The sequence below is a fragment of the Apium graveolens genome, chromosome 1, assembly GCF_009905375.1.
Source record: "Apium graveolens cultivar Ventura chromosome 1, ASM990537v1, whole genome shotgun sequence".
In the NCBI taxonomy this organism is placed as follows: Eukaryota; Viridiplantae; Streptophyta; class Magnoliopsida; order Apiales; family Apiaceae; genus Apium; species Apium graveolens.
Genome location: NC_133647.1, coordinates 202,275,864 through 202,301,061, shown reverse-complemented (window position 1 = coordinate 202,301,061; position 25,198 = coordinate 202,275,864). Strand labels below are relative to the sequence as shown.

General features: G+C 35.1%; 1 long non-coding RNA gene across 1 annotated transcript; it reads left to right on the top strand.

The window, feature by feature from the left end:
• The first annotated feature begins 398 nt into the window (after positions 1-398).
• On the top strand, positions 399-1,335 carry LOC141724391 (uncharacterized). Its single transcript, XR_012576634.1, has 2 exons — positions 399-858; positions 1,102-1,335. It is a non-coding gene; the product is annotated as an uncharacterized LOC141724391 (long non-coding RNA).
• Positions 1,336-25,198: the final 23,863 nt, after the last annotated feature.

Here is a 25,198-nt window from a genome sequence, read left to right as displayed (position 1 = left end):
ACCAGAGGCTTCCACCTTCCTTAAAACCAAGTCACCCTGCTTGAAGATCCTTTCTTTTACTCGCAAGTTGTAATAGAATGAGGCCTTTTTCTGATACTCAACTATCTTGGCATGCGCCTTGTCACATACTTCATCAATCAGGTCCAGGGCCAGGCTTTGTCCTTCCTGATTTTCTTTAGCATTTTACACTTGGATTCTGGGAGATGAGTGCGATATCTCCACAGGAACAACCGTTTCTGCTCCCTATGCCAACATAAAGGGCGTTGCTCCGGTTGTGACTCTACAAGTAGTCCGATAATCCCAGAGTATCGGGAGTACTTTATGCCAACATTTGAAGTAAACATTTGAAGTAAACATTTGATAAGCCTGGGTTTTCATATATAATTTTGGTATATATGGCGGTGCTGACTTGACCAATCCACACAATGAATTTAATCAGAACACACACAATTCATTCAGTGGTTTAATGATGAACGCCGATTCAGTGGTTTAATGATGGTACCAGTTATGGCTGTGCTAGAGGACATAGTGTTGGCATGGAACAATTGAGTGCTGGAGGATGCGGAGAACTGATGTACAATCTAAACAATGCTGATAGAATGATGGTTGGTGAGGTGAATAACAATGTTTGGTTGGAGCCGCCGATGAATATAGGGAGTGAGTATCGTGAAAAGATTACCAGGGATTTCCTTGGCCTGGGAATTGGGATGGACAGCTTGAGTGGTGATGGAATGGTGGATAACAATGGTAATGGAATGGGGACCGAGATGCTAGACAGTGAACCTACTACATCATCAGCTGAGGCCAGGCCTTTTCTTCACCGCACATCCCCCAGTTTCTGATTCACCAATGCTACAGGTCAGGCCTCTTTCTATCCACACACATATAGATCACCATTACTGATGTCTTGATGATCACTGCCTAGGAGATTATGAATTAATTACCTCTGCCTAGGAGATTATGAATTTATTAGCTAGTTAGTCCACTCTTGTTTTCAATTATATTTAGCAAGAACACAAATCCTTGAAAATCATAGGAAATTTATTTACAATTATTAAAGTACCTGTGTAAAAGTAATTAAGTACTTTAATTATTTTGCAGGTGATCTAAGTTGGTCAAGGAAGATGCATGGATTTGGGGTGACCCTTGAATCTTTTAGCATATCAACAAGCAAGCAGAGGGACATTTTCTTTATCAAATAAAGTTATCTGGATATTTTAGTCTTTGTATTCAACATTTTGCGTTCTCAGATGACTAACATCTGGTTTTGAACCTATGTTTATGTTAGAAAGTTTTTAAGCATGTATGGAGTATTGTTATGTTGGTTATTTTATTGTTTCGCCTATTTATATAAGAAATAGAATTTTTGGGTGTTGGATGTATGGTTTTTTTATGTTATTACAATATATATTCTACCCAAAAGTATTTTTTTTTCAAAAATGATGTTTGATTTAATATATTTTTCTCATCAATAATTTTTTCAAAATCTTGTTGTATACACTCCTGAAAAATTATTTAAATATAATTTTATCATGTATACTACGTCACTAAGTATCTTTTTATTTTATTTTTATTTTTTTCTTTACGTGTTATTTTTTATTTTAATTTTCTATTTTTTTAGTTTTTTTGCAAGTACCCAAAGATTTGCCTTACCACATTGTAATGAATAAATCATTGAAAAAAATTAAATTATATTTGATGTACTTTACATGACAATAAAAATTACTATATTTTATATCGTAGAAGTGATTAATAAGGCACAAAATATTTAAGTATTCGATAACCTCCTAAATGTTCTTCATAAGGCACCAAAAATTTTCCCAAAAATTAAAATAATTACAAAAATACTATAGGCTCCCCAATTTTGATATAATCAACATGTTTTTTTTACTTATTTTTTTATGTTCAAAATTAAATCAAATTTTAACCTACATCATATATAGTGAGTATTAGTAAAGATAATAGTGCCCACCCATAAGTATCTTAGGGCATATGTATTCAAAATATATGTTAACCCTGAAAGTGGGAACCTATCATGCGGGAACCTATGACTACAAGAATATAAGGCCAAATACAACCGGTACAAGAAAAACGGCTAAATACAACCGGTTTAAAATCGGTTATATTTAGCTAAATTCGACCGTTTTCGATTGTATTTGGCTAAATACGACCGGTTTTTGGACCGGTTGTATTCGCTCGAGTCATATTTAGTAAACCGGTTGTATATTTTAATATAAATACGAACGACTAAATACAACCGGCTAAATACAACCGCTTAAGTATAATCGGCTTAATACAATCGCTTCCGGTCAAATTTAATTTTTCGGATAAAATTCGAATATCCTGCCCAAACATTTTAATTTGATGACAAAATTCAAAACGCCTGCCCAATTATTCAATTTAACCGTATTTGGTCGAAAATATGATTCTAAATGCTACCGAATACGATTGAATTTACGCACACAAATTTCAAAAAAAACTGGTCGGAAACTGGAAAATATCCAGATTTCGGCAGCCCTAAACTTAACTAAATCCCATTTTCGAGAGATATTGAACTTGCCAGATAGTTTAAAATTAATCACCCCTTTACGATAATTAGACCCTTGCCAAAATCCAAAATTTCGGTGCAATCCTAAGAAATATGCCCACCCGCAGGATTCTTCTCCCGATACGGCGTCAAACAATTCCTACACCTTCTCGTAGACGTCTTCTTAAGTTTCTGCAACTCAATAGCTTCAAACCTCTTCATGTCCCTCAACCTAGCATTCCTTTTAACACGCCACGCAGACAATTACGGCATCAAAATCTCATACCAAAACAGCGTAACGAACAACACAAACACGCAAGCCAGGAGACGTAATCTCAAACCGAAAAGCAGGAGGCAACAACTTAGTCAAAGCCCATAGTCAAATAAGCGGAATCACTAACCACGGAAGCATGGTAGGAATTCGTCTGGACCACAGAAGCATGGTACATATTAAGTTTGGTGAAAGAAAGAGGGCTGAGGGATTTGTGCGGTGAAAGAAAAGGGGGGTGGGGAAACAAGGGAGAGGGGGTGGGTGGGGAAACATGGCAGAGGGGGGTGGGTGGGGAAACAGGGAAGAGGGTGTGGGGGGTTATAGTATTTTATTTGAAAAAATGACAAGTTTAGCCTGTATCTGGCGAAGTTGTACTAAAATAACCGTTTCTCCAGTAATGGCCAAATCTAGACTTTTGTATCTGCCTTTTACAAATGCGTAATCAAATTATTATATATTGGACGCTATGCAGTTAAATTTGGTACGTTGGACCTTATTCACACGGATCAGTGACATGGCATTAAATTCACATGCATTCGGTTGAATTTAGGAGTATCAATTTAAATATTTATGTTATGATAATTAATATTTCTTATGGAAGGACTTAGAAAATTATACCTTGTTTGTTAAAATAAGTAAAATTTAGTGATTAAAAAATCTTAAAATTTTTTATATAACTCTTTTTTTCACTATTTTAACATCGATATGGTGCGATCGTTCATTATCAATTCCAAATAGGTGAAATATTCTAAGGTTAAAATCTCAACCCCTCAATTTAATTGAGTAAAATAATTAAGATATAAATATTTATATTATTTATTCTTTTGTGTACACTTCTTTCTAAAATATTTATAATATCACTAAAATATATAGATATTCACATCTGTACGGTTAGATTATTCATAAATAATTTTTTAAAAAAATTGAAACATCTATATGGGACTAAACACTGGTAAGAAGAAATGGTTGTTTTGACAATTTATGAATTTGACAAATTCTTACTAAAACTTTCGAAAATATATATAATTATTGTAATATGACAAATTTCCCGTTTTTGTAATGCAACGAATAAAAGAAATTTGAAAAATCTCTTACCAGGTTATTTTTTTGTAAAAACTGAAATTTAGCAAGTCATATATTTTAGTGGTATGACAAAAATCTTAGAAAAAAATAAATATATTTGGTTTATTTTTTTAATAGTCAACTAGTAGTTGGACAAGTACTTCTAACTAGTGTATAATCCCATATTGATGTTTCAATTTTTTTTAATATATTAATGAATGATCCAACCATATGGATGTAAAGATCTATATATTTTAGTGATATGAAAAAAAAATTAGAAAAATATAAATATATTTAGTTTGCTTTTTTAATAGTCAACTAATAGTTTGACCGGTACTTCTAACTAGTGTGTAATCCCATATTGATGTTTCGATTTGTTTTTAAATATTAATGAATGATCCAACCGTACGGATGTCAAAATATATATATTTTAGTGATATGACAAAAAATTTAGAAAAAAATTAATATATTTGGTTTGCTTTTTTAATAGTCAAGTAGTAGTTTGACCAGTACTTCTAACTAGTGTTTAATCCCATATTCATGTTTCGATTTTTTTTAAAATATTAATGAATGATCCAACCGAAAAGATGTAAAGATCTATATATTTTAGTGATATGAAAAAAATTTAGAAAAAAATAAATATATTTGGTTTGCCTTTTTAATAGTCAACTAGTAGTTTGACAAGTACTTCTAACTAACTAGTGTTTAATCCCATATTAATGTTTCGATTTTTTTTCAAATATTAATGCATGATCCAACCGTACGAATCTCAAGATCTATATATTTTAGTGATATGACAAAAATTTAGAAAAAATTTAATATATTTGGTTTACTTTTTTAATAGTCAACTAGTAGTGTGACGAGTACTTCTAACTAGTGTTTAATCCATATTGATGTTTCAAATTTTTTTAATATATTTATGAATGATATAACCACACGGATGTCAAAATCTATATAATTTTAGTGATAGGGCAAAAAGTTTAGAAAAAAAAAATATATATTTGTTTTGCTTATTTAATAGCCAACTACTCCCTTAGGTGTATAAAGAGTATAGTTATGTAACTTATTTTTATAATTTTCTTTTTCTGAATAAAAGTTGAATGTTTTAATTTTTATTCAGAAAAACAAAATTGTAAAAAAAAATTACATAACTATACTTAATATGTCACTATCTAAAAAATATAAACAATTGAAAAGGATGGAGGGAGTAGTATTTTGACCACTACTTATATCTAGTGTTTAATCTCATATTGATGTTTCGATTTATTAAAAATATTAATGAATGATGCAACCGTACGGATGTAAAAATCTATATATTTTAGTGATATGAAAAAAAAATTAGAAAAAAATAAATATATTTGGTTTGCTTTTTTTATAGTCAACTAGTAGTTTCACCACTACTTCTAACTAGTGTTTAATCATTTATTGATGTTCTGATTTTTTTAAAAACATTAATGAATGATCCAACCGTATGAATGTAAAGATCTATATATTTTAGTAATATAAAAAAATTATTTAGAAAAATATAAATATATTTGATTTTATTGAGGGCTCCCATAATTTAGTTTAATTTTAGAATATATAATAAGCATAACTAATGTAGTAGTTTAAAATACTTACTAACCCTATTGTCCCTATTGAAAATTTTCATTAAATTAATAAAATAAACACACTAAAAAATTGGCATTAGCCAACTATGAGCCTTAAAAATACATAAAACAACTAAAGAATTACTCTATGTATAACTCAATATTCTATGTTAATATTTATTTTTAAATTTCCTATTTTAATAAATTTGGTAAATGTAATAAAAAATAAATAACTAGCTATATAATACATGTATTTTTGAAATATTTACCAAACTTAAATATAAAAAGTGATAGAACTAAAAGTATGTCCTCATAAATTTTGATATTTATAGGTATTTTGCAAAAACAAATTAATTATAATTCATCAACTATTACAGAAGTTATTTTAATAATACAACATGCATAATTCTTTTAAAACATGTATTCATCTCAAACTGGACATGAAAGTTTTGTGTATATAATGCAATCATGTGCTTGGAATTTGGGACAACAAAAATTATGATATTATCATAACTTACACTTTTTCTATTTTAAATTAAAATATTTATCTCTTATACACCAAACTGCTTTTAATATTAGAATATATACTAAAATTGTAAGTTAACGCTTTTCAAACTAAATTAACTTATCAATTTATTAATATTATATCTTTTGATGAAAGTATTTTTATAATTCGAATATCACTACGATAAAATAAATATAGTAAACATGTTAATAAATAATTAAATAGATATTATACAAGAAAATATTAGATAACTTAATATGGAAAAATATTTCATATATTATATAAAAATGTATATTTAAATAAAAATATAACTTTTGACGAAAATCGGGATCCATATATTGGAATATAAAATTATGAAAAAAAATAATCACATATTATTAAATTTTAATACTATTTTCGACTTGGGACCAGATTTTTTTATACAATGAAGACAATCCTTTGCGAAGTATACTAGGAAGAGCTCATAAACCTTTCGGAATTGGGAAGCACGGAGGTCTTGTAATTAAATTACAGACATACTAATATATATATAAGCTGTATGATTTGAAACTGAGAAAAACAAATGGTAACCCTCGTAGAAATCCTTTCTCTTTATTTCAAAAATGAATACAATACAATACTTAAAGCTGAACAAATGAACTAGCTAGAAAATAGGAACTAACAACCTACTACTCCTATACTTATTTCATGAATCAACACTCCACTAATCATCTAACTGAGTCTTGCACCTTGAAGGGAACAAAGATAAACTAAAATAAATAAATAAATTTAGATTAATTACTAACAATCACCTCCTTAATCTGAATTGTATTTAGGCAGACTCTTGACACCAGGTAAGCATCTCATCTTCTCGAACTTCAGAGTAGTAAAAGTTTTGTTAAGAACATCCGCACGTTGATTTGCAGAGCTCACATGCTTAACGATTATTTCACCTTTTTTAACACAGTCCCGAATAAAATGATAACGAATATCTATGTGTTTACTACGCCCAGGAAACACAGGATTCGTGGCCACGTCGATAGCTAATTTATTATCGATATAAGTCACTACAGGCCCAATGTACTCCCCAGTTATCTTTCCCAACAAATTTCGGAGCCAAATAGCTTGACATGCTGCTGCTGTAGTGGCCATAAACTCAGCCTCACATGAAGATAAGGCGACACATTTCTGCTTTTGCGAGATCCATGTCCTGCAAGATCACTATCCGAATACCCTGTAAGAACATTATTTTCATTGGTTTTTGAATACACCAGACCATAATTCAATGTTCCTTGTACATATCGCAGAATATGTTTTACTGCCTTCTGGTGTACTACAGTAGGACTCTCCATAAAGGGCTGACAATCCCCGCAGAATATGATTTGTCTGGACGGGTGTGTACAAGATATTTGAGACCACCTACCATACTTTTATACATCGTGGGATCCACATGCTCGCCATTTTCATCCTTAGTTAACTATTTTTTCGGGTCCGCGGGATATTTAGTCGGATTTCATCCTAACATGCCCGCCTTCTCCAGAATTTTCTTGGTATATGAGGACTGTTTAGGTTGAATATAACCTTCTCCTTGCTCGACTAGAATCCCAAGATAGTATTATAGTCGCCCAAGATCACTCATTTCAAATATTTTACTCATATGTCTCTTGAATGCCTTGATAATTTCTACATTAGTCCCCGGGATTAATAAGTCATCCACGTACACTGCTATGATCAGCATGTCTGTTCCCTCCTTTTTTACATATACTGCATGTTCGTATGGACAACGGGAGAACCCCCGGACTCTCAAGACACTTGTGCAGCTTCGCATACCAAGCACGTGGGGCTTGCCTCAAGCCATATTGCGCCTTCAATAATTTGGAAACGAACAATTATTCTTGCCCCTTTTTGACAAAACCCTCTGGTTGTGCAACGTAAGCATCCTCAAGAATTTCCCCATTTAAGAATGCTTTTTTGACATCTAAGAGATGCACCTCCCAATTGTGTTTAGCTAAAAGAGTCAGCAGCAAGAGAACTTTCTCAAGCCGTGTTATAGGTGCGAAAATTTCGTCGAAATCAACTCCATATTCCTGTGCATATCCCTTGGAGACCAACCGTTCTTTATGCCTCAATATCCTTCCACTTGCATCCTTTTTAGGCTTATAAAACCATTTTAAACCGATAATCTTAGAGCCTTTTGGTAATTCTGTCAGTCTCACCTGCTTTTTTCAATGGATTCCATCTCTTTTTTTATTGCCAATCTCCATTCACTTTCTTTTACTGCCAACTTGAAGGTTGCAGGTTCCTCAGCCCCTATAAGTAGCAGCTCTTCATGTAACTCTACCTCCTCAGTGTTGTTATAAAGATCGTTAATTGACCTGAATTTTTTCGGTTCTGTGCTGCCATCATACATATCAGGATCATTAGTTGTTGGCAACGGGCTGCGAGAAGCTTCAGCATTCTCTGTATCTTCATTACTCTAGGCATTCGAAGACTAGGCACTGCTGGTGTGACCATCAAAGTTTCCATCGAAATTTTCATCAAGGCTCCGTGCATTATTGTCCTCATCCATTGTAAACGTGTTCACATCCCGAACATTATCTATCTGTTCTTGTTGCTTCTTCCTGGACCAAGATTTTTCTTCTTCGAATATAACATCCCGACTTATCAAAACTTTATTATTTTTCGGATCAACACTCCACCAGACCATAATTCAATGTTCCTTGTACATATCGCAGAATACGTTTTACTGCCTTCTGGTGTACCACAGTAGGACTCTCCATAAAGGGCTGACAATCCCCGCAGAATATGATATGTCTGGACGGGTGTGTACAAGATATTTGAGACCACCTACCATAATTTTAAACATCGTGGGATCCACATGCTCGCCATTTTCATCCTTAGTTAACTATTCTTTCGGGTCCGCGGGATATTTAGTCGGATTTCATCCTAACATGCCCGCCTTCTCCAGAATTTTCTTGGTATATGAGGACTGTTTAGGTTGAATATAACCTTCTCCTTGCTCGACTAGAATCCCAAGATAGTATTATAGTCGCCCAAGATCACTCATTTCAAATATTTTACTCATATGTCTCTTGAATGCCTTGATAATTTCTACATTAGTCCCCGGGATTAATAAGTCATCCACGTACACTGCTATGATCAGCATGTCTGTTCCCTCCTTTTTTACATATACTGCATGTTCGTATGGACAACGGGAGAACCCCGGACTCTCAAGACACTTGTGCAGCTTCGCATACCAAGCACGTGGGGCTTGCCTTAAGCCATATTGTGCCTTTAATAATTTGGAAACGACCAATTATTCTTGCCCCCTTTTGACAAAACCCTCTGGTTGTGCAACGTAAACATCCTCAAGAATTTCCCCATTTAAGAATGCTTTTTTGACATCTAAGAGTTGCACCTCCCAATTGTGTTTAGCTAAAAGAGTCAGCAGCAAGCGAACTGTCTCAAGCCGCGTTATAGGTGCGAAAATTTCGTCGAAATCAACTCCATATTCCTGTGCATATCCCTTGGAAACCAACCGTTCTTTATGCCTCAATATCCTTCCACTTGCATCCTTTTTAGGCTTATAAAACCATTTTAAACCGATAATCTTAGAGCCTTTTGGTAATTCTGTCAGTCTCCAGGTGTTGCTTTTTTCAATGGATTCCATCTCCTTTTTTATTGCCAATCTCCATTCACTTTCTTTTACTGCCAACTTGAAGGTTGCAGGTTCCTCAGCCCCTATAAGTAGCAGCTCTTCATGTAACTCTACCTCCTCAGTGTTGTTATAAAGATCGTTAATTGACCTGAATTTTTTCGGTTCCGTGCTGCCATTATACATATCAGGATCATTAGTTGTTGGCAACGGGCTGCGAGAAACTTCAGCATTCTCTGTATCTTCATCACTCTAGGCATTCGAAGACTAGGCACTGCTGGTGTGACCATCAAAGTTTCCATCGAAATTCTCATCAAGGCTCCGTGCATTATTGTCCTCATCCATTGTAAACGTGTTCACATCCCGAACAATATCTATCTGTTCTTGTTGCTTCTTCCAGGACCAAGATTTTTCTTCTTCGAATATAACATCCCGACTTATCAAAACTTTATTATTTTTCGAATCAAACAGCCTATAGGCTTTTGTACCAGGTTCCTCGCCGAGGTGAATCACATCCACACTACGATCATCCAACTCTTTTGTGTTCGCTCCTAGAACCTTCATGTGAGCCAAACATCCAAACACTCGAATGTGACCGACTTTAGGTTTTTTTTTGTAATATGCCTCATATGGTGTCATTCCTGTTAATGCCCTAGTTGGTAATCGATTGAGTATGTATATTTAGTGGTGAATTACTTCTCCCCAAAACTCAAATGGTAGTTTCATATGCTTTAAAAAATTTCATGCCACTTCTGCCACCGTTCTATTCCTTCGTTCTACCACTCCATTTTGTTGTAAAGAGTATGGGGTTGTGTAGTGCATCGTAATTCCAGCGCCTTCACAATAACTGTTGAACTCTATGGAGCGAAATTCGACCCCCCCCCTCGATCCGTTCTAAACACCCTAATCTTTTTGTCAATTCCATCATTCAACATGAGCTCTGTCTGAGAATATTTTACAGTTCTGTCTGAGAATACTGGAGAGTACAACCTTAGTATCTGGCATACCCTGCTCATTGAGAGCTTTAGCTGGTTCACCCATAACTTCCTTATCTTTTTATTTTCTTCGTGTGCCTGCTTGTCTTCTTGTTGTAGCTTCAATTTCAGGATTAAAAGCAATCAAGTATTCAGTACCTGAACTTCGAGTTTGCATGCAAGAAGAAAACTGAAAACCCAATATCAAATAACAAGGGAATAATAGCCGAAGCACACGACTAAAAGACTTAGCTAAACTAACTCAAAAATTTACTAATCTAATACCGCTATGTCCCTGAAAGCGGCGCCAAAAATTTGACAAGGTTGTCGCGTACCTATCAAATAATAATTCCTAACAAATCCTTCTAACTATGTAGTAGGGTAAGTGAGAGTCGATCCCACAGAGACAAAGGTATCAATCACTAGTAATTCTTGACTCGATTTAACTAAGTAATGTAACACAATAAAAATTTAGAGATTGTTTACCTAAACTTGTACTAAAGCAAATACTTTGTATTAATCATATAACTAAAAACATCCAGAGTTAAGTATCCCCACTAGCATGAATCAATACAATTATGATTTCCCGTCCCAAATCAATCATATACTCCTCAAGGAGAAAGACGCGCCCTATAAAATATCAACACCCTATCTCGAGTATTAATGGCTTCTCTAAAATACAATCAAACTTATTTTCATGGTATCATGCAATTTAAAGACATTAAACACAACATCCAAACTTCCTAACAATTTGTTCTACCTATTTTCATGGAGAAGTTCATATCATTATTGGATAAATCACAATCACCTAAGTCCAACTTTCGTTGATAAATAAATATTGGGTTCAAACAATACACATAATCACGTCTGACATGTAATTGTTAATTAAGCACAACTCAATAAGTAAGAACATGTAATATAACTAAATTAGGGGGTTGGGAAAATCATACATCAATCATCACTAGGATTCAACTTAACCCTAGATTTAAAAATCTACTCACACATAACTAGATTAACAAAACACATAATATAATATAAAAAGAACATATAATATTGACGAGAATAGAGAAGAAAACCTTCAATCTTTTTTTACAAGAAAAAAGTAGTGATCTCCTCCTTCTCTATATGTATATATGTATATAATATAAGTCTTTTAATGCTTGTAGGAATATATAAGTATGATTCCTAAATTGATTGGTTTTCTAAAGGAAAATTCGCAGCTAAATTTTCTCAAATAATTATGGGCGGCTGCAGTTGTAATTTGATACTTGGATCTTTCAAATTTAAAATAATTCCGTTAGCTTCGCGTGGGTTGTTAAATCGTCCAATTCTGACTTCTAGAACTCAAGGTATGGCACAAACAGTCCAACAAATCCAAATTTCCTTCTAATAAATCTTCAAATTAAACTCTAATTCTCCAATCCATCCAAGTTTAGGATTTCCTTTCTTCCTACAATAAAAAATTAAAATCTAATTAATAAAAATCCAAAGCAATACAAAATATAATAAATATGAGGAATAAAATCATAAAAAAATATATTATAAATATATATCATATCAATAACTTCTATGTGCTCCAGTTTATACTACAGTAATTCTGCATCTGCTCAGTTATCAGACATTTCTATCCTTCAGAAGGCTGTGATGACAGGAGATAATTCAAACAATGCAGCCGTAATCAAGAGCATGGGCACTTCCTTGTGTGATGGAATGAGCAGTGGTGGTGCAGGAGGGGGTGATAGGACCTTTGGAGGATGCCCAGAAATGATGTACAATGTAAACAATGCTGATAGAATGATGGTTGGTGAGGTTAATAACAATGTTTCTTCAGAGCAGCCGATGAATATTCAGAGTGAGTATTGTGAAAAGATTATCAGGCCTTTTCTTCCAGGCACATGCCCCGGTTTCTGATCCACCAATGCTACAGTTCAGGCCTCTTTCTATCCACACGCACATCTAGATCACCATTACTGATGTCATAATGATCACAGCCTAGGAAATTATGAAGCTCTCTTTTTCAATAATATTTAGCAAGAAAACAAATTTATGTAAAATATAGGAAATTCATTTACCTAAGTTAAATACATGTATAAAAGTAATTAAGTACTTTAATTATTTTGCACGTGATGATGCATGGATTTTTAGCCACCATTAAATCTTTTACCGGGAAAAATTCATTTTTCCTTGTTTTCTAAAGTTTTTTTTCTGTATCAAATAAAGTTTTCTAAATATTTTCTCTCTGTTCCATCATCTTTTTTAATTCTGTGTTTATGATGAAGTTTTTATGTCCTTATTTAGTTATGGTATGGCAGTGATTTTATTATTACACCTAACTAATTTATTAGGGCAAAAATTCTTATGTATATAAGGTTAAAACTATCAATAACTTGGTAAAAGTTATTAATAAGGTATAAGGTGCAAAATAACTACGTATTCAACAACCATCTAAAACTTATTCATAAGGCATAGATATTTAAAACCAAAATGTTTAAAGGAGATATTTAATATTTAATAAGGTATAAGCCATGGCACGTAGTTTTTTAAAGGAGATGAATTTGCCTTCAAACCTTTGGGGTGAAGCTATACGCCACTCAGTATATGTATTAAACAGGTTACCCACAAGGTCTCTGTCTGACATGACTCCGTATGAAGCCTGGAGTGGTGATAAGCCCAATGTTGCTCACATTCGGGTTTTCGGTTGTGTGGCACACATGAAAGTGCCAAGTGTGCATACGACAAAGTTGGATGACAGAAGTAAAATATTGGTGAATCTTGGCAAGGAAGCAGGGACTAAGGCTTATCGTTTACTTGATCCTGCTCAAGGTACAATCCATGTAAGCCGTGATGTGATTTTTGAAGAAGGAAGAGCCTGGAACTGGAGTAATCAAAGGACAGAGTCCAATCTACCTGGAAATAACTTCAAAGTTATTATTTCTCGTATGATGCCTGGTACTGATAATACCACAGAAGAGGAGGAAGCTAGTTCACCACAGAGTAATGAGTCTACAGAAGTGTGGACACCAACATCCTCATCTGTAGTACAGAGTAATGAGTATACAGAAATGCAGACTCCAACATTGTCATCTGCAACTGGGCGGACGAGGTCAGACATGGATAACACTGTAGTACTCACCAGCGATGAAAGTGCCCCACCAAAGTTTCCCTCTATCTATGAAGTGTACGATGAAAGGGAGGAAGTGTTCCTTGATGAGAACATGTTGATGTTGGGGGTAGAGGAGCCAACGAATTACAAGCAAGCACTTACAGATGCAGCATGGACATGAGCTATAAAGTCAGAAATTGAGGCTATTGAGCGAAACAACACGTGGAAACTAGTGGAGCTACCATCTGGACACAAGCCTGTTGGTCTGAAATGGGTATATAAATTAAAATGAGACACCAGCAGAAATATCATCAAATATAAAGCACGCCTCGTGGCGAAAGGGTACGTTCAAAAACAAGGTGTTGATTAGGAGGAGGTGTTTGCACATGTTACTCGGCTTGAGACAGTGCGGCTTTTGCTGGCTTTGGCAGCTCGAAACGAATGGGAAGTTCACCATCTAGATGTGAAGGCAGCCTTTTTAAATGGAGAATTGCAAGAAACAGTGTTTGTATCTCAGCCACCAGGTTTTGAAGTGAAAAAGAAAGAACATCTTGTTTACAAGTTAGTGAAAGCGTTGTACGGTCTTCATCAGGCACCACGAGCCTGGTACACTCGTCTCAACAAATATCTGGAGAGTCTTGGTTTTAGTAAGTGCCCTTACGAGCATGCTGTGTACACGAAGAAGGAAGGTTCTGAAGTGTTGATCATAGGTGTATATGTCGATGATTTGCTAGTTACGGGTACGAGTATCTCCAATATTCAAAGGTTTAAAAGGCAAATGGGGGAGGAATTTGATATGACGGATCTCGGCAAGCTATCTCACTATTTAGGCCTGGAGGTTAGTCAGAAACAGGGATATACTAAAATCAAACAGGAATCTTATGCAAAGAAGTTGCTGGTTCGAGCTGGGATGGGAGAGTGTAGACCAACGAAATATCCAATGGAAACTTCAATCCAGCTAGACAAAGACGAGAAGGGTAAAGTTATAGATGCCACTCAATTCAAGAGTATTGTGGGTGGTGTAGAAACTAATAAATCAACAAACTGTAAAACTGAGAAAAGAAGAAATAAGAGCTGATTTCGTTCATTAGTAAAATGTGATTACAATCCAAATATATAGAAACACATACCCTAATGACAGCTAAAACTCAACGACCTCTCCTTAATACTCTCCATTACAACTAATGCAAATCTTTAACTCCCTGATATTTTGCCACTGACTGTGACTCAGACATTCCCCTAATAAAACTCTTAAATCAATTTATTTAAAAATAGGAAAACATGTTTTGCTTAAATTAATTCCAACAGACACTCCCTTAAGCCAAACTGTTTTTCTGCAGATTTTTAACACCCAGGAGCTTCCTCATCTGCTCAAACTTTACTGCAGATAACGCCTTTGTTAGTACATCTGCCCTTTGCTTGTCTGTCTTCACATGCTTGATGATAACTTCACCACGGTCTACACATTCACAAACAAAGTGAAACCGTATATCTATATGTTTACTACGTCCGTGGAAAACAGGATTCTTCGATAGATCCATAGCAGATTTATTATCGACATATAGCACCACTGGTCCAGTCTTTCCATCCGTTATTTGATTCAATACATTCCTCAACCACATAGCTTGACAAGATGCCGCTGTCAGCGCCATAAACTCGGCTTCACAAGATGAGAGAGCCACACAGCGCTGCTTCTGGGAAACCCAGGTTACTAGACTATCGTCTAGATAAAATGTCAGACCAGTCGTACTTTTCGATCGTCCACACTGCCACCTAAATCACTATCAGAAAAACCCGATAATATATAATTCCCCTCTCCCTTCAAGTAAACAAGACCAAATTCGATTGTCCCACGTACATATCGTAGTATCCTTTTAACTGCATTCAGGTGCATAACAGTAGGTTTTTCCATATATCTACTGACCACTCCGACAGCGTATGCAATATCAGGATGCGTATGGACGAGATATCTTAAGCTTCCAACTAAACTCTTGAACTCAGTGGGATTCACCGTTTTTCCATGTTCATCCTTGTTCAACGCCAACTTTGATTCCATGGGATACTTGACTGGTTTACACTCTGCAAGGCCTGCTTTTTCAAGTATTCTTTTTGCATAAGCACTTTGCTTCAGTTCAATATACCCCTTTCCCTGTTCAACTTCAATACCTAAGTAATAGGAGAGTCTGTCCAAATCACTCATGTCAAAATCTTTAGCCATTTCCTTTTTAAACATCTCAATGTTAGAGATTTTCGTTCCGGTAACAAGGAGGTCATCCACATAAACTGCAACTACCAATGACTCATTTCCCTCACGGCGACAATAAACTGCATGCTCATATGGGCATTTTACAAACCCAAGATCAATCAGATACTTATTGAGTCGAGCGTACCAAGCTCTTGGTGCTTGACGAAGGCCGTAGAGTGCCTTTAGCAACCTGTACACCTTTCTTTCTTCACCTTCCTTTTCAAACCCTTCTGGTTGTAAAACGTATACTTCCTCTTGCAAATCACCATTAAGGAAGGCGGATTTTACATCCAGATGATGCACATCCCAGCCGTTCTTGGCAGCTAAAGCCAACATGAGTCTAACTGTTTCCAACCTGGTGACCGGAGCAAAAACTTCGTTGAAATCGATTCCCTCTTTCTGCACATATCCTTTCGCTACTAGGCGTGCTTTGTACTTTAAAATATCTCCATTTGTATCCTTCTTCAATTTGTAAACCCACTTAAGTCCGATCGCCTTTTGGCCAGGCGGCAAATCAACAAGTTCCCAGGTTTTATTTCTATCTATAGAATCCATTTCACGTTCCATTGCACCTTGCCAGTTTACATCATTCACTGCTTGCCCAAACGTCGACGGCTCATCTATACTCAACATCAACATTTCATCAGCAATCTCTATTTCTTCAGTCTCATTATAAATGTCGCTCAAAAGTCTAAAATTCCTGAGTTCCGAACTGTTTTGAGACGACTCTGAGCTATATCCACTGCTCTCAGTTTCACGAGACACGCTTCCTGTGGAGGATATATCTGGAGTTGAATTTTCACTCCCTGCTTCGAAACTTTGCGTTTCTTCCTGATTTTCAGCATGGGTTGTAACGCCATTAATAACAACAAAAGTCTCTGTAGTGTTTACATCTCTACTCTCTGCAGACACATCCCATTCCCAACCTTTTTGTTCTTCAAAAACTAGGTCTCTACTGACATGTACAGATTTTACAACTGGATCATATACCCGATGCGCCTTCGTACCTGGCTCTTTGCCAAGATAAACAACTGGTTTGCTTCTATCACTTAACTTTCGGAGATGAGCACTTGGTATCTTCATAAAGGCTTTGCATCCAAACACTCTGATATGGTCAATCTGTGGCTTTTTTCCAGACCACGCTTCATAAGGAGTTTTCCCCGTTAGTGCTCGTGTGGGTACTCTATTTAGAATATAAACGGCGTGTCGAACCGCTTCTCCCCAGAAATTCAATGGCATGGCTCTTTCTTTCATTAAGCTTCTAGCCATTGCCACTACGGTCCTGTTACGCCTCTCAACAACTCCATTTTGTTGAGGCGAATACGGGGCCGTATAATGTCTTTCAATGCCGTGATTCTCACAGAAATCCTTGAACTTAGTTGAGTAGAACTCACCGCCCCTATCAGTTCTCAAGACTTTAATCCTTTTATCTCGACCATTTTCAACTAGCAGCTTAAATTTTCTAAAAGCATCAAGAGCTTCATCTTTGCTCCTAAGTAGATAAACCCACATCACTCGGCTAAAGTCATCCACGAGTAGCAGAAAATATCGATTACCAACCGTAGTTATTGGAGAGATGGGGCCACAAATGTCCCCATGAATGAGTTCCAAACATCCATTTGCTTCAAAACTCGAACTTTTTGGAAATGATTTTCGTGATTGTTTTGACATTAAACAGCCATCACAAACCGACTTCTCCGGTGTCAATTTCGGCAAGCCAATCACCATTTCTTTTTCAGACATTAGAGTCAGGGCTTGAAAGTTTACGTGCCCCAACCTCTTATGCCACAACTTGGCATTCTCTTCTGCACTTGTTAGCATACACACATTTTTCACATCATCGAGTATAATCTTATAAAGTCGATTAGCAGTCTGTTTTACTTTCATTAACAACGTTCCATTCAAATCATGAACCCACAAAGAATCTCCGTCTAAGGTTACTTTATTACCCTCTTCAGACAACTGACCCAGACTAATGATATTACTACATAAGTTGGGAATAAAGTATACCTCACTTAGCATCCTAGTTTCTCCGTTCTTGCATTTGAAAGAAATAGAACCCTTTCCTTTGATATTGACAGTAGAACCATCTCCAAACTTCACTTGTCCGATCACATCTTCATTCAATTCACAAAATTTTGACTTAATTCCGGTCATGTGATTGCTAGCGCCGTTGTCTAGATACCAAACATTCGAGTCTTTTCCATCATCTGGCTCAGAACTCAGTTTTGGGACAACTCTTTCTTCATTCAGCAACAGGGTAGGCATGTCCATTTTAGAAGTTTCTGCCAGAAGCAATGCTGGTTCATCATCTTTAATTTGTGTCAAGTTCGCTTCTGCTTTATGCTCTTTATCATGTCGCCAATATCTCTCCTTTCGCGGTTTCCTGCATTCAGAGGCATAATGCCCAAGTCCCTGACAATTGTAACATCTAAGTTTGCTACGATCATGACCTGGGTTGGAGTTGCCACTTCCCTCTTCCGTCTGGTTCTGACGGGTTTTACTTCCATAGAATTTCTTTGGACTGTTCCTGCCTCTGCCACGATTACTACTAGTGTTCTTTCCCCTGTCATTCGTACCTCTTCCAGCACGTTTTGACCATTCCTCCTGTGTCAATAGTAACTTCCCGCCTGTGCTTTCACTCTGACCTCGCAGACGTTCTTCGTGAGCCTTTAGTCGACCCACTACCTCCTCTACTGACATCGTCTCCATGTCCCCAAATTGTTCTATTGTTGAAGCAATCTGGAGATACTTGGAGGGAACAGCTCTGAGGAGTTTTTTAACTACATATGCCTCCTCAATCTTTTCTCCTAGAAGACGAATATTAGTAACTACTCCATACAGCTTGAGACAAAAGTCATCCAGATTATCCGTCTCCTTCATGTTCATTGATTCAAACTCCGTTATAAGCGTTTGTACTTTCGCTTTTTGAACTCGTTCTGCGCCTATACACATGACCTTGATTGACTCCCATGCCTCTTTAGCGGTTTTCCTCTCTGCAATTGACAAGAGTATATCTTCTGGTATACTTTGATAGATGGCTGCCAATGACACCTTATCAGTCTTCTTATCTACAGCAACCCTTGGACCAGTCGCTTCAATAGCCTCCCAGACGTCTTGTGCCTCCATAAAGACTTTCATTTTTAACGACCACGCCGTATAGTTGCTCCTCGCTAACATAGGATAATTCAAGCCCACGGATCCTTCCTTCTGCTTCTGCGTATCCATTACTGTTATTTTTGAGTGTAACAGTTTTGGCATATACTTGGGCATCAACAGAAACGTGAAGGCTCTGATACCACAGTGTAGAAACTAATGAATCAACAAACTGTAAAACTGAGAAAAGAAGAAATAAGAGCTGATTTCGTTCATTAGTAAAATGTGATTACAATCCAAATATATAGAAACACATACCCTAATGACAGCTAAAACTCAACGACCTCTCCTTAATACTCTCCATTACAACTAATGCAAATCTTTAACTCCCTGATATTTTGCCACTGACTGTGACTCAGACATTCCCCTAATAAAACTCTTAAATCAATTTATTTAAAAATAGGAAAACATGTTTTGCTTAAATTAATTCCAACAGGTGGGTTACGTTACTTGGTCCATACCCGGCCGGATATAGCCTATGCAGTTGGAATTGTAAGTAGATATATGGAACGACCCACAGTTCTTCATCAAGCAGCGGTGAAGCGGATTCTACGTTACATTAAAGGGACTACAAACTACGGCTTAATTTACTTCAAAGGAACAGGTAATCATCTGTTGAAAGGATACTCAGATAGTGATCTTGCTGGGAGCACCGAGGACAGGAGGAGTACTGGAGCAATGGTTTTTTACTTGAATGATAATCTGATTACTTGGGTTTCTCAGAAGCAGCGATGTGTGGCCCTTTCTTCCTGCGAAGCTGAGTTCATGCCAGCTACAGCTGCAGCCTGTCAAGCGGTTTGGTTGAGAAATTTGTTGATTCAGATAACAGGAGTGGAACATGGTCCAGTGATCATCTATGTGGATAATAAGTCAGCTATCGATCTTGCAAAGAACCCATTTTTTCACGGTAGAAGTAAACATATCGACATTCGATATCATTTTATTCGTGAGTGTGTTGAACGTGGGGAGATTAAAGTCAAATATGTGAGTACGAATGAGCAGCGTGCAGATGTACTCACAAAAGCTATGGCAACGGTGAAATTCGAACAGATGAGGGTTTTACTTGGAATTCAGTGTCTGCAGAAACATGCTTAGATTAGGGGGAGCATGTTGGAACTTAATCATAGCATGTTAGTTTGAATAATAGTCAGCTTCCTGGTTTGTAGGAGTTGTGACTTAGTCTTCTGAGTAGTTCTAGTTTGTTAGGAGTGTTGGTGGATTAGTGGGAGTAGTAGCTAATTCTTAGGAGTTTAAGTTGCAATTGCAACGTTAGAAATCGTAGCAGTTCTTTTCTATTCTCTGTAAGTTTTTCAAGTTCAGTAAGAAAACTTTTCCCTTTGCAATATTTGTTCTGTGTATTGTGTCCTGTGTGTGTATATCTATTCTGTGTTCTACATAATTTTGGTATATATGGCGGTGCTGACTTGACCAATCCACACAATGAATTTAATCAGAACACACACAATTCATTCAGTGGTTTAACGATGAACGCCGATTCAGTGGTTTAATGATGGTACCAGTTATGGCTGTGCTAGAGGACATAGTGTTGGCATGGAACAATTGAGTGCTGGAGGATGCGGAGAACTGATGTACAATCTAAACAATGCTGATAGAATGATGGTTGGTGAGGTGAATAACAATGTTTGGTTGGAGCCGCCGATGAATATAGGGAGTGAGTATCGTGAAAAGATTACCAGGGATTTCCTTGGCCTGGGAATTGGGATGGACAGCTTGAGTGGTGATGGAATGGTGGATAACAATGGTAATGGAATGGGGACCGAGATGCTAGACAGTGAACCTACTACATCATCAGCTGAGGCCAGGCCTTTTCTTCACCGCACATCCCCCAGTTTCTGATTCACCAATGCTACAGGTCAGGCCTCTTTCTATCCACACACATATAGATCACCATTACTGATGTCTTGATGATCACTGCCTAGGAGATTATGAATTAATTACCTCTGCCTAGGAGATTATGAATTTATTAGCTAGTTAGTCCACTCTTGTTTTCAATTATATTTATTAGCTAGTTAGTCCACTCTGGATATTTTAGTCTTTGCATTCAACATTTTGCGTTCTCAGATGACTAACATCTGGTTTTGAACCTATGTTTATGTTAGAAAGTTTTTAAGCATGTATGGAGTATTGTTATGTTGGTGATTTTATTGTTACACCTGTTTATCTAAGAAATAGACTTTTTGGGTGTTGGACGTATGCTTTTTTTATGTTATTACAATATATATTTTACCCAAAAGTGTTTTTTTTTCAAAAATGATGTTTGGTTTAATATATTTTTCTCATCAATAATTTTTTCAAAATCTTGTTGTATACACTCCTGGAAAATTATTTAAATATAATTTTATCATGTATACTATGTCACTAAGTATCTTTTTATTTTATTTTTATTTTTTTCTTTACGTGTTATTTTTTATTTTAATTTTCTATTTTTTTAGTTTTTTTGCAAGTACCGAAAGATTTGCCTTACCACATTGTAATGAATAAATCATTGAAAAAAATTAAATTATATTTGATGTAGTTTACATGGCAATAAAAATTACTATACTTTATATCGTAGAAGTGATTAATAAGGCACAAAATATTTAAGTATTCAATAACCTCCTAAATGTTCTTCATAAGGCACCAAAAATTTCCCCAAAAATTTCCCCAAAAATTAAAATAATTACAAAAATACTATAGGCTCCCCAATTTTGATATAATCAACATGTTTTTTTTACTTATTTTTTTATGTTCAAAATTAAATCAAATTTTAACCTACATCATATATAGTGAGTATTAGTAAAGATAATAGTGCCCACCCATAAGTATCTTAGGGCATATGTATTCAAAATATATGTTAACCTGAAAGTGGGAACCTATCACGTGGGAACCTATCACTACAAGAATATAAGGCCAAATACAACCAGTACAAGAAAAACGGTTAAATACAACCGGTTTAAAATCGGTTATATTTAGCTAAATTCGACCGTTTTCGATTGTATTTGGCTAAATACGACCGGTTTTTGGACCGGTTGTATTCGCTCGAGTCATATTTAGTAAACCGGGTGTATATTTTAATATAAATACGAACGACTAAATACAACCGGCTAAATACAACCGCTTAAATACAATCGGCCCAATACAATCGCTTCCGGTCAAATTTAATTTTTCGGATAAAATTCGAATATCCTGCCCAAACATTTTAATTTGATGACAAAATTCAAAACGCTTGCCAAATTATTCAATTTAACCGTATTTGGTCGAAAATATGATTCTAAATGTTACCGAATACGATTGAATTTACGCACACAAATTTCAAAAAAAAACTGGTCGGAAACTGGAAAATATCCGGATTTCGGCAGCCCTAAACTTAACTAAATCCCATTTTCGAGAGATATTGAACATGCCAAATAGTTTAAAATTAATCACCCCTTTACGATAATTAGACCATCCAAAATTTCGGTGCAATCCTAAGAAATATGTCCACAGTACGAACACATACACTTCCCACCCGCAGGATTCTGCTCCCGATACGGCGTCAAACAATTCCTTCACCTTCTCGTAGACGTCTTCTTAAGTTTCTGCAACTCAATAGCTTCAAACCTCTTCATGTCCCTCAACCTAGCATTCCTTTTAACACGCCACGCAGACAATTACGGCATCAAAATCTCATACCAAAACAGCGTAACGAACAACACAAACACGCAAGCCAGGAGACGTAATCTCAAACCGAAAAGCAGGAGGCAACAACTTAGTCAAAGCCCATAGTCAAATAAGCGGAATCACTAACCACGGAAGCATGGTAGGAATTCGTCTGGACCACAGAAGCATGGTACATATTAAGTTTGGTGAAAGAAAGAGGGCTGAGGGATTTGTGCGGTGAAAGAAAAGGGGGGTGGGGAAACAGGGCAGAGGGGGGTGGGTGGGGAAACAGGGAAGAGGGTGTGGGGGGTTATAGTATTTTATTTGAAAAAATGACAAGTTTAGCCTGTATCTGGCGAAGTTGTACTAAAATAACCGTTTCTCCAGTAATGGCCAAATCTAGACTTTTGTATCTGCCTTTTACAAATGCGTAATCAAATTATTATATATTGGACGCTATGCAGTTATCACTCTAACCTACTTGAAGAAGAAATACATACAGTACTAATAATAAATAATCTTCTCACCTGTAGCATCGTATCCTGTGAAAACTGGGTCCCACCTCAATAAAAAAAATCATGATACGCAAGTACTAATTACATATTGTCTTTGTGGTTGTATTGGTTACGCAAGTGTAAAATGCTTATTTAATGAATACCCTAGTGTAAATTGGGTATGCTATATAAATTGACAAGTAATACTCCACCTCAGATTGCGTATTATACATTAATCAATCCTGGAATGCGTATTCCGCCGGCTAAAATTGGCCAAAAATTTGAGACCGGCTATTTTTGTCAATTTTAATTAAAAAGGGGCTAAAATTGGCACTCACCCATTTTATTTTATAGTTTTTTATTGTTTTGACTAGTAATCTAAAGTTAATCGTTGGATTTAGTTTTATAGTTAAATTTGGTACGTTGGACCTTATTCACACGGATCAATGACATGGCATTAAATTCACACGCATTCGGTTGAATTTAGGAGTATCAATTTAAATATTTATGTTATGATAATTAAGATTTCTTATGGAAGGACTTAGAAAATTATACCTTATTTGTTAAAATAATTAAAATTTAGTGATTGAAAAATCTTAAAATTTTGTATATAACTCTTTTTTTAACTATTTTAACATCGGTATGGTGCGATCGTTCATTATCAATTCCAAATAGGTGAAATATTCTAAGGTTAAAATCTCAACCCCTAAATTTAATTTTGTAAAATAATTAAGATATAAATATTTAAATTAGTTATTCTTTTGTGTACACTTCTTTCTAAAATATTTATAATATCACTAAAATATATAGATATTCACATCTGTACGGTTAGAGTATTCATAGGTTAGATTATTCATAGATAATTTTAAAAAAAAATTGAAACATCAATATGGGACTAAACACTGGTAAGAAGAAATGGTTGTTTTGACAATTTAAGAATTTGACAAATTCTTACTAAAACTTTCGAAAAAATATATAATTATTGTAATTTGACAAATTTCCCATTTTTGTAATGCAACGAATAAAAGAAATTTGAAAAATCTCTTACCAGGTTATTTTTTTGTAAAAACTGAAATTTGACAAGCCATATATTTTAGTGGTATGACAAAAATCTTAGAAAAAAATAAATATATTTGGTTTATTTTTTTAATAGTCAACTAGTAGTTTGACAAGTACTTCTAACTAGTGTTTAATCCCATATTGATGTTTCATTTTTTTTTAATATATTAATGAATGATCCAACCGTAAAGATCTATATATTTTAGTGATATGAAAAAAAATTAGAAAAATATAAATATATTTGGTTTGCTTTTTTAATAGTCAACTAGTAGTTTGACCAGTACTTCTAACTAGTGTGTAATCCCATATTGATGTTTCGATTTTTTTTTAAATATTAATTAATGATCCAACCGTACGGATGTCAAAATCTATTTATTTTAGTGATATGACAATTGAAAAGGACTGAGGGAGTAGTATTCTGACCACTACTTATATCTAGTGTTTAATCTCATATTAATATTTCGATTTATTAAAAATATTAATGAATGATGCAACCGTACCGATGTAAAGATCTATATATTTTAGTGATATGAAAAAAAAATTGAAAAAATAAATATATTTTGTTTGCTTTTTTTATAGTCAATTAGTAGATTCACCACTACTTCTAACTAGTGTTTAATCTCTTATTGATGTTCTGATTTTTTAAAAAATATTAATGAATGATCCAACCGTATGGATGTAAAGATCTATATATTTTAGTAATATAAAAAATTATTTAGAAAAATATAAATATACTGGGTTTTATTGAGGGGGCCCATAATTTAGTTTCATTTTAAGATATATAATAAGCATAACTAATGTAGTAGTTTAAAATACTTACTAACCCTATTGTCCCTATTGAAAATTTTCATTAAATTAATAAAATAAACACACTAAAAATTTGGCATTAGCCAACTATGAGCCTTAAAAATACATAAAACAACTAAAGAATTACTCTATG